Below are 10,611 nucleotides of genomic sequence, written 5' to 3' on the forward strand. Positions count from 1 at the left end.
GATTTATTCACCAAATCTCTACCAACATCAACCTTCAAGAAACTGGTGTACAAAATTGGGATGCGAAGGCTCAAGGATGTGAGTTGATTCTCTCATCAGGGGGAGTTAATACGCGTTGTACTCTTTTTCCCTTACAAGGTTTTGTCCCACTGGGTTTTCCTTGCAAGGTTTTTAACGAGGCAACCAAAAGGCATATTTCTAAACATGTGTACTCTTTTTCCTTCACTAGGATTTTTTTTCATAGGGTTTTTTCCTAATAATGTTTTAACAAGGCATATTATCTATGGACATCCAAGGGAGAGTGTTATGATAAATATCACATTATGTTGGATGTCTACTCTTCTTCCATGATCTTTATCTAAAATGTTTAATGACATATTCAATGACATATTTTGTATGTTCAATGACATATTCCATGACATATTTTCTTCACTTTTATGCTTATATAAAGGCCTTGTAATAGATAGAAAAATACACACAATTGAAGAAAAAATAAGAATCTCTCTTCCTCTCTTTCTCTCTATATCTCTTAGTTTGTTTTTGCTTGTTTTATATTACTATTTTGGGTTATATTTTATAATAAATACATTTTTTAGCAATTTTTGTTTCAAAAGTCTGGTCAAAACAGTAGGTCTTTGTTTATTTCCCAGCTAAGCTTTCTTCTCAGAAATAATTTGGCTGACTTTATGAAAAAAATGAGGTACGCAACAACAACATACCCAGTAATATCCCACACCGTATGGTCCGAGGAGGGAAGTGTATACGCAGATCTTACCCCTACCTTGTGAGGATAGAGAGACTATTTCTAATAAACCCTCAACTTAGGAAAGCAATTTAATTTTAATGGACAAACTATTGTGGAGCCGAATATGAAATTATATTTATTATCCAAAAATACGGGCCATAAAGGTCTTCCGTCAACCAAGCGTTTTCTTCAATAACCTTATCTCCGTATATTTCATCCACATATGTGATGCTAAGAGAACTAGAAATACGCTAAGAGAAAAAACAAATAGTTATAAAAATAAAAGTATTTACAAAAAAAAACAAAGATAAAAGTAAGAGTATAATGTAGAAAATAGCTGATTTCTAAGTCCTCGACAACGGCGCCAAAAACTTGTTGCGGCCAAACGCATACGCAAGTATACGCGGTTGTCAAGTAATAAAGTGACTAAAAGTTGGAAGTCAAACCCATGAGGACTTGTGATTAACTATTAACTAAATCAGATTATCCTAATTATCTAAATAAGAATTAAGCGTAGTAATATATGACTCTAATCTATTTAAAATAAAAAGAAAACAAATAATGAACTCTGAACAAAGGAAGAGTAGATTTTTATGTTATCAGTGTCATGAAAACGATCTACGGTTATGGGTTATATGACATTCCTATTGTATTCTTCAACTAAATTGACTAACTAATTTATCTAGCTTATTGGTTGATAGGGTTTATATTGCTCATAGGAATCTATCAAGTTGTTATTTGCCTATTCAAGCTAACCTAACGCCTATATATCTATAGAGTTAGAATCAACAAGAACACATTTATAACTAATGTACATCAACCAACCAAGGCAATTAGGTATATGTATATCCTAACTGCAAATCCATTCCTCGATGCCCAGGTTCAAGAACTTGCTCTACTCAATCCTATATGCAATCTTGAATTCTCACTTTTGAATTCAACTCTAGGTTCATAAATAGTATTCAACTGCTGATCAAACAATCAAATAATTAAGTGCATGATTGAATAAACTATTACAAACAAATCAAGAAATTAAAATCAATATCTGAATAATAATAGTCATGAAAGAACCACAACCCTAGAACGTGAAGTTTAGCTCCACATAGACATGGTATTCACAAAAAATCATATAAAGGAACGTAAAAATTACTAAGTTTGGTGGAAGAAAAGATGAAACCCGGCCTTCACGGCGGTTCTGTGCTCTTCCTTAGTCAAAAGTTTCTCTCAAAAATGTTCTCTCCTTCCAAATAGGTTTAGAACCCCTTTTATACGAATTGAAATTGTGTAAGACCGAAATAACCTTGTCCCGAAATAAGAAGAAAAAATACCATCCCAGCGTCAGGGCAGGGGCTGCCCTGGCGCTAAAACCAGAAAGGTTTCACATCTGCTTGGGTGTTCTTTCAATGCTGCCTAACTTTTCAATCTGCCGAGTTTATCATTCTTTCACTTAACTTTTCATTTCATTGCAATTGTTTATTTCATCTTCTTTTATAATACTAAACTTTAATCATTATATATTCAATAATTAAATAATTATGAATCCATTCTTGTAGTGTATAAAATATACTTAAGATTTGTACTTTGATGCCAATTTTATCTCCAAAGTACCTACACATAAAATACACAATTAAGCACAAATATAGTACAATTTAGCATTAAAACACTAAAATGTAAGTAATGTTGTCACGACCCGGATTTTCCGCCCGCGGGAGTCGTGATGGCGCCTACTAATGTAAGCTAGGAAAGCCGATTGTTTGAACAAATTAACTTTATATACATTTTATATCCATTAACAGTTATGAAGCAAAAACGTATAGACAGCGGAATTTATAATAAGCGGAAGAAAAATAATAATCTGTTTGAATATGTATCCAATACAAATGTTTAATCAAGACTACCCAGAACTGGAGTCACAGCTTCACAGACGGTCTAAGAGTACTACAAACAAAGTCTGAAAGATAAATAATATACTGTCTTGGAAATACGTAAATGAAACAGGATAAAGGGATAGAGGGGGACGCCAGGGCCTGCAGACGCCTCCACGACTACCTTGGATCTCTGTATGGACTGAAAGCAGCCACCCAAGTTAAGGTCAAAAAGCTACTGCTTCGGGATCTGCACACAATGCAGAGTGTAATATCAGCACAACCCACCCCCTGTGCTGGTAAGTGCCTAGCCTAACCTCGGCGAAGTATTGACGAGGCTAGGACCAGACTACCAGATAAACCTGTGCAGTTTAACCATATACAGCGGAAAAGAAGAACAGTAATGTACAATCAATTATGGGAAGGGGAAACATGCTGTAGGGGAACATCGATTAAGAATAGTAAGACAACGAGTGAATAAGAAGAACACCATATCTCAGTTATTAACAAGAATCAAGAATCAATAAGTGCACGGCATCACCCTTCATGCTTTTACTCTCGTCCTCACCAAAGAATCAATATAAATTGCACGACATCACCCTTCGTGCTTTTACTCTTGTCCTCACCATATAATCAATATAATCGGCACGGAATTGTACATCGTGCAGCACGGCATCACCCTTCGTGCTTTACACTCTTCCTCACAAAATCATACACGACATCACCCTTCGTGCTTTAACACTCTTCCTCACCCAAACAACAATTACAAACAATAAGGCAAGGAAATAAGTAAGGTTGGAGTAAAATCCCAGCAAAGGAAAACAATAGTTCAACAATCAAATCCCTGCAAGGAAAAATAATAGTTCAACAATCAAATCCCGGCAAGGGAACAATCTCAAAAATATCAACATCCCGGCAAGGGAGATAGCATTAGGAGAAACTATACCCCGGCAAGGGAAACAACACAATAATTCTCTTTCCTTTTTCACTTCTAATTCACAACTCAGTTCACAACATGAGCCAATATTATAAAAGGTTCAATTTCCCATTTATACTTCCACATTTTATTATACATCTTGAGCCAACGCTCCTCAATGTTCAAATATAGCTATTACTTGCGCAAACATTGCACAACAAAAGAAATCATCACCAAGGCATGAATAATACAACAAAGTCATAATAATCATAATATAAGACTCACGATCATGATTGACACCAACGTATAGATACTCGTCACCATGCCTATACGTTATACTCAACTATTACCACATAGCAAGTAGAACTCGACTCCTAATCCCTCAAGCTATGGTTAGACAAAACACTTACCTCGAACTTCCACGGCCAACTCAAGCCTCAAACACTACTTTCCCTTTTGAATTTGGCTCCAAATTAATTGTATCTAGACATAATCGACTTAATAACATCAATAAATGCTAAACAATTCAATTCCAATGCTTAATTATAAATTTCCAATCACTTTTCCAAAAAGTCAAAAATCGACCCTGGGCTCGCTTGGTTAAAACACGAGGTTCGGACCAAAACTCGATCACTCATTCACCCACGAGCCCAAATATGTAATTAGTTTCAAAATCCATCCCTAAAACGCGGTCTAAATTCCATTTATACAAAAAGCCCTAACTCTACCCAAATCCATAATTTTCTACCCTTAAGAACATGATTTAAGCCTAGAAATCTAATGGGTGTTAATGGAAATTGAAGAAAATGAATCCAAGATTACATACCTATGAATTTATGGTCAAATTCTCTTTCAAAAATCGCCCAATTTGGAGTTTGAAAGAAGAAGTTATGAATTTTTGGTTTGATCACGTATGTGTTCTTTCACTGTTTAAATGACTGGGAAAAAATAACCTATGCGATCACGAACAAGCCTATGCGATCGCATAAGTTTGACTCTCCTAACCTACGCGTTTGCAAGCTGAGGGTCGCGTTTGCATGGGGTTAAAACTACCCAGCACCCAGACCCATTCCCACTCTATGCGTTCGCGACTGATCCGGTGCGTTCGCGTAGAGAAACTTCCCAAAGCTCTTCGTTCGCACCCAGGTCTATGTGTTTGCATAGTGCAAACCTACCCTCTTCCCCGTTTGTGCATTGCATTAGCATGGATGACCATGCGTTCCCATAGAGTAAAACCCTGGACACCAGAAGACAGTAGAAATACCAGATTTCTAAGTCCAAAAATACTCCGACGCCTATCCGAAACTCACCCGAGCCCTCAGGGATTCAAACCAAACATGTAAACTACGTCAAAAACACTCTACGGACTTACTCGTGCATTCAAATCACAAAAAAAATATCAACAACTATGAATAGCATCAAAATCATGAAATCACTTAAGAACTTAAAATTTTCCAATTTTTCTCAAATACGGTCTGATTTACGTCATTTCAAGTTCGCTTCTTACTAAATTTCACAGACTTGACTTAAATCACATATAAGACCTATACCGGGCTCCGGAATAATAATACGAGCCCGATACCATCAAATTTTAAACACATTTCATTTCCAAAATTCATAAATAATTCCAGAAAATAATTTTCTTTAAAAATTCATTTCTCGGGCTTGGGACCTCGGAACTTGATTCCGGGCATACGCCTAAGTCCCATATTTTCCTACGGACACAAAGCTTATTGGGCAATCAAAAAGCTAAATATGGATATGGACTTAGCCGGTGAAAAATGACTGCTACAACTCAATGAACTTGATGAGTTTCGGTTGCATGCTTATGAAAATGCCAAGTTGTATAAAGAAAAGACCAAGAGGTGGCATGACAATCACATCCAACATCGTGAGTTTGAGGCGGGTCAAGAAGTTCTTTTTTTAATTCAAGGCTAAAGCTTTTTCCTGGAAAGCTTAAGTCCCTTTGGGCATGCCCTTTCGTTGTGGTAAGTGTGACTCCTCATGGAATAGTTGAATTGTAGGACATAAATTCAAGTGGTACATTCTTGGTGAATGGGCAGCGAGTAAAATACTATTGGGTGGTGATATTAAACGGCACAAGACCTCGGTAGATTTGGTTGATGCGTGATGAAGTCTTGAGTCGTGCCGCAACGTTAAATTAGGCACTTGTTGGAAGGCAACCCAATGACTAATATCACTAACTTTTAATTGTAGTTTAGAAATATTTTATTTTAGATGTCATAATGTTTTTAGTCAGGTGCAAGTATGAATTTGGCATAAAATCAGTGTACAATGATGTAAAGGGTAAATTGTGAGCTAAAAAATCGAAAAATAGGCTAACTCTGTGAAAAATTGGCCTACCACATCGCATGGGGCGTCGTGCCACACACCGCGCCAGGCAAAATTGCACAGACGAGGCATAATGTAAAGTTTTCAGAGCAGCTGGGAATTTTGCACTGTCACGCCGCGGGGGCGTCGCGACAATGCAATTTAATTAAAAGAAAAATTAAAATAAACCCTTTCCCCTTATTTAATTATTTCACTTCCCAAACTCTCTTCTTCTCTAATACTAAACCCAAAAAGCCCAACCAAATAATTTCACTTAAAAATCCATCCTCAAATCCTTCTTCTTTTTGCAAGGTAAGTATTCTCTTCTCTCTTTTCCTTCAATCTAGTAGTATTTCATTTTGTATTTCTTTCTTATTTTCAAGTATATTTGTATAAAATATAGCAAGAATTGTGTTCTTAACTTTCTTTTAGTTTCTTTTGTTAATATTGTTAAAAATAGTATCAGAAACTTAGAATGTATATTCTCTTTGTGTTGAGGTGATATGGGTTGAGTTTCTTGTTGAAGATTGTTGAGGGGTATACTAATTCGAAAATACATGTAAGAAAGTGAAAGATTGTGTATTGAATATTATTGTGAAGATGTGGTGATGTTATAGTTGTGATATGAGGCATATTTGTGTTGTTGATATGGTGATTATGCGCCTTTTGAAGTTGAAATTTTAAGAATAGAAGACATGCTTATAATGTGTTTGTTAAAATGTCTAAATGACATGAAATTGAGTAATGTTGCAAAATAAGAAACAAATTGCAATGTGAGACGTTATTATTGATAACAACTATAAAATTAGGCTAAAACATGATTTTTCGCTTTCTTTATGTAAAAATGAGATGTAAGATTCATGCTAATTTGCGTATGTAGTATATTTTGTATAATAATTTTGAATTTTGTAAAATAGACTAATTTCTTTTTATGTTTATGTTTAATATAAATCTAGCTTAATTTTGTTTAGTATTTATGTTTATGTTTAATATTAATCTAGCTTAGTTTTTGATTTTTATTTTATTTTTAATTGTTGCAATTCTCTATAATGATTGGGTAGGCCGATAAGCATTATATCATTCTAATTGAAGAACAGGGTAGTCTGAATCCCTGGTATACATGCTAAGTGTCAACATGATAATAACATAAGTGTGGGGTATTTACTCCATTTTCTCTTAAATGATTTTGTGTCTTTTTAGCTAATATATCATGTTGTGTAGGTATAATGTCTCGGCGCCCAAGCAAAATATCAAACGTTGGCCTATCTGAGGCTGCATCTACTAGCCGACATGGAGGTAGAAGGGCACCACCTTCGGCACCAGTTGAGGAGGAAGAGGACCACTTTGATCCTGATGCAGATGCGGTGCAATAGTGCAAATATGGCATCAGGGTTATTCCACTCCATACAATACAATGGTTCCAATCCTTTGTTCCTGCTGTACCACCAACTCCAGAAGTTGCCATAGATGAAACAAAGCTCGCTCGTAAGTATAATGCAATATATACTAACATTCGAGCTTTGGATTTTGAAGAGTTGTTTCGCCAAGGTGATAGTGTGAACATCAACTTGGTAAAATTTTTTTTATGCAAATTGGCAACCAGGAGGCGATTTAGATGCAAGTTATCAAGTTAGGGTCAGAAATAGAGTGATTCCATTTTCTTCAAAGGTCGTAAATAAAATAATAGGTTTCACTGAGCATTCACATAAGCTGTTTCAGAGGTTCCTTCATAGACCAGATTACCCAGACATTCGCAGGCAGCTATGTGGTGCAGATTCCTTTGCCTTGTGGACTAGAGATTCAAATGAGTTTCACAAGGAGATGAAAAAAGGAACATTCCAACGTCCTGCACAAGTTATTTTGAAGATAATAAATGCCAAAATTATGCCGACACAAAGTGATACAGACGTATCCAAACTAATGGTTTGCTTGATTTATGCATTTTTAACAGGAATACAGATTGATCTTGGGAAAATTATGCCGGAACACATATCAAAGGTGAGATCTTTTGGGGGGTGCCGCCTACACTATCCGAGTATGATCACTCGGCTATTGCGGATGCACTGCATTGAAGAAGAGTATCACTATGATCATAAGATAGAAGTAACATATCCTATCAGGGCGCTTGATGTCACGAGTGTAATAGATCTGCCTGCAATTGCACTTAATGCCGATCAAAGGTTTGTCCGGGTGGAAGAGACTTTGCAGATATTATTTGCTGACTTGCGCCTTCACGCTTCTAGAGGGGAAGTGAACTTGGAAGAGTTACAACAAAATCACCCAATATCTCCTTTCACTCAACAGTGGTTAGGAATGGCTCAGCAAGGACAATTTCCACCAGATGAAGATGTGAACTCTATTCCCTTAGATGACGAGGAATATTTGCGCACCTTTGAAGATGAAGATGCTTAGGCCAATGGCCTCAGGGAGTCTCTTTTCTGATCTATTTTTGATCTTTTCCATTAGGGACAATGCAAGATTTTAAGTGTGGGGTGACTTGCCCCTATTGTAATGTACTTACTTTTGTATTTTTCGTATTTTTGGTTGTTTTATTTTGTTTAGACTGTTAAACTTTTTGGTTTGGTAGATTATAGCGTTTATAGGTAGTAAGTGGTACTAATTTCAATATTTTTTCTACGATGGATTTTCTTGAGAGAAATGAAGTTGAAATTCGAAAAAGAAATGTAAAAAAAAATGTTTGCCTTTTATTTCAGTTTAGTGTATGCTAGTTTTGGTTTAATTAAAATTTTACCCTTGGTTTTTCTTTATGCCGCGGTTCTTTTCCAAGGGTGAATTTGAACCGGGTATAGTGTAATTTTTTTTAGTTCAATTGAATAAAAAATTCCTAACTTACAGAGTTAATCTCCTCAAATGCACATGCTTTAGAAGTTGTATGTACCTTATTTGTGATGCTCATCCTCAGTTCTTGATTCTAAAGTAAGTGCCTTAAATTGTGTATTTATAACTATGCTTAACTTCTTTGACTAGAGAGTTGAGAAAGATCCAAGCTTGAATGAGTTGTGTGCCAATGTGTGAGTGAGGTTGCTGAAATATTCTGTGCATAACAATTGAGATCTAGAACTTGCCCTCAAGTGTTTTGCAAAGAGAAATAGTAGCATTATTCAATTTAGGAGATGATATAGGCATTTCTTTATTGAACCAGTTTTATAATTGTTCCCACCTAGTTGTATATATCTTAGTCAAACCTTTTGAGTCGTTAATCCTATTTCTTTGGCATCCACATTGTAAACCTTACCAATTTATGTAAATATATCAGTTATTTGAACCTCTATCTCTCATGAGCACTTAGTATTGTTAAAGTTGAGAAGAGATTTGTTGGTTTATTTGAAAAAAAGAAAAAAGAAAAAAATACATACATACATATATATATATATATATATATATATATATATATATATATATATATATAGGGGATGGATTTTCATTAGTAGCATTCCCTAGCTTATGGTACTTAAAGGGAATGAGATTTATTGTTATTATGTAAAACCTCAAGAAGGTTGGAGACGGTTTAACATAAGAGTAATGCTGTAATTGTGAATTGAAATGGTGTATGTATGAAGTGCTCAAAGAGGTGTAGCTACTACATTCTATATTTATCACACCCTTGCTCAGCCGGCATTACAACCAATTAAAGTCCTATTTGATCCTTGACTGAATAAACTCAATTAGTAGAGTATTACACTATGGGCAAACATATGGTATGTCATCTGTTGCACATGAATTTCAATTCTGAGAGTGAGTTAATTCTTCCTATTTTGAGTTCCTAAATATTCGTGAATACTATGTTGAGAGGAACTAGTCTATATTAGTTGTGAGGGAGCACATTATTTGTAAAAGCAAGGAAACATTTTGACCTTTGTGTTAGAGTAAGTAAGCAAGTTATGAAAATGTGTGGCACTTGTGAGTCATGTCTTGAGGTTGAAATATTATGAATTGGTACTTAAGTGTCAGCATGTGTTGTTAGAGAAATTGTTTGATAAAAAGATCGTCCTTATGTGAAATGTATGATAATTGCCCGAGGAAGAGCAATGGTTTAAGTGTGGGGTGTTGATCATAGGCTAAAAACTCGTATTTTAGTCGTTGTAACAACACTTTAATTATTGCATTTTACAAAGGTTTGAGCTTAAATGATAATGAATTGTACTAAATTCATGCTTTATGCCTTGCAGGAAGCTAATACGACTTAAGAATTAAATTTGGGATGAATTTGATTAATTTGGGGCTTTGAAGTCCGAGTAAAAACTAAATAAATCAAGTCGGGATCGTGTTCGGGGATCGCAACGCAAGCCCGGATAGCAAAACAAATGAAAAAATGAAGCAGTGCAAAATATTGCATTGTCGCGCCGCGGCAATGCAAATATTTGTGCTGCATTGTTATGCTCTGTTAAAATGTATTCTGCCTCTGTCCAATCCATGTACGCGGCACACGGGGAGTCGTACGGGGCGTCGCGGACGTGTAAAAATCGCAGAACTACTCTATTTCGGTCTAAAAAGGGTATAATTGTCAAAACCCATTCCTACATGATTAAAAAGGGTAAATCATCTATTATTGATGGACCAGACCTGTTTTGAGAGAGAAAAAGAGGAGGAGATCCATCTTGGAGAATCAAAAATCAAGAGGAGACAACACTTTGGAGCAAGGATTAAAAGAGTTTTTCCAAACCTTATTCTAGTATCTATTTATTTTATGTTTAAGACTTATATTGTTGATGTTTGTATAATTATGAGTGGCT

Source organism: Nicotiana sylvestris, chromosome 4, assembly GCF_000393655.2.
Source record: "Nicotiana sylvestris chromosome 4, ASM39365v2, whole genome shotgun sequence".
NCBI lineage: Eukaryota > Viridiplantae > Streptophyta > Magnoliopsida > Solanales > Solanaceae > Nicotiana > Nicotiana sylvestris.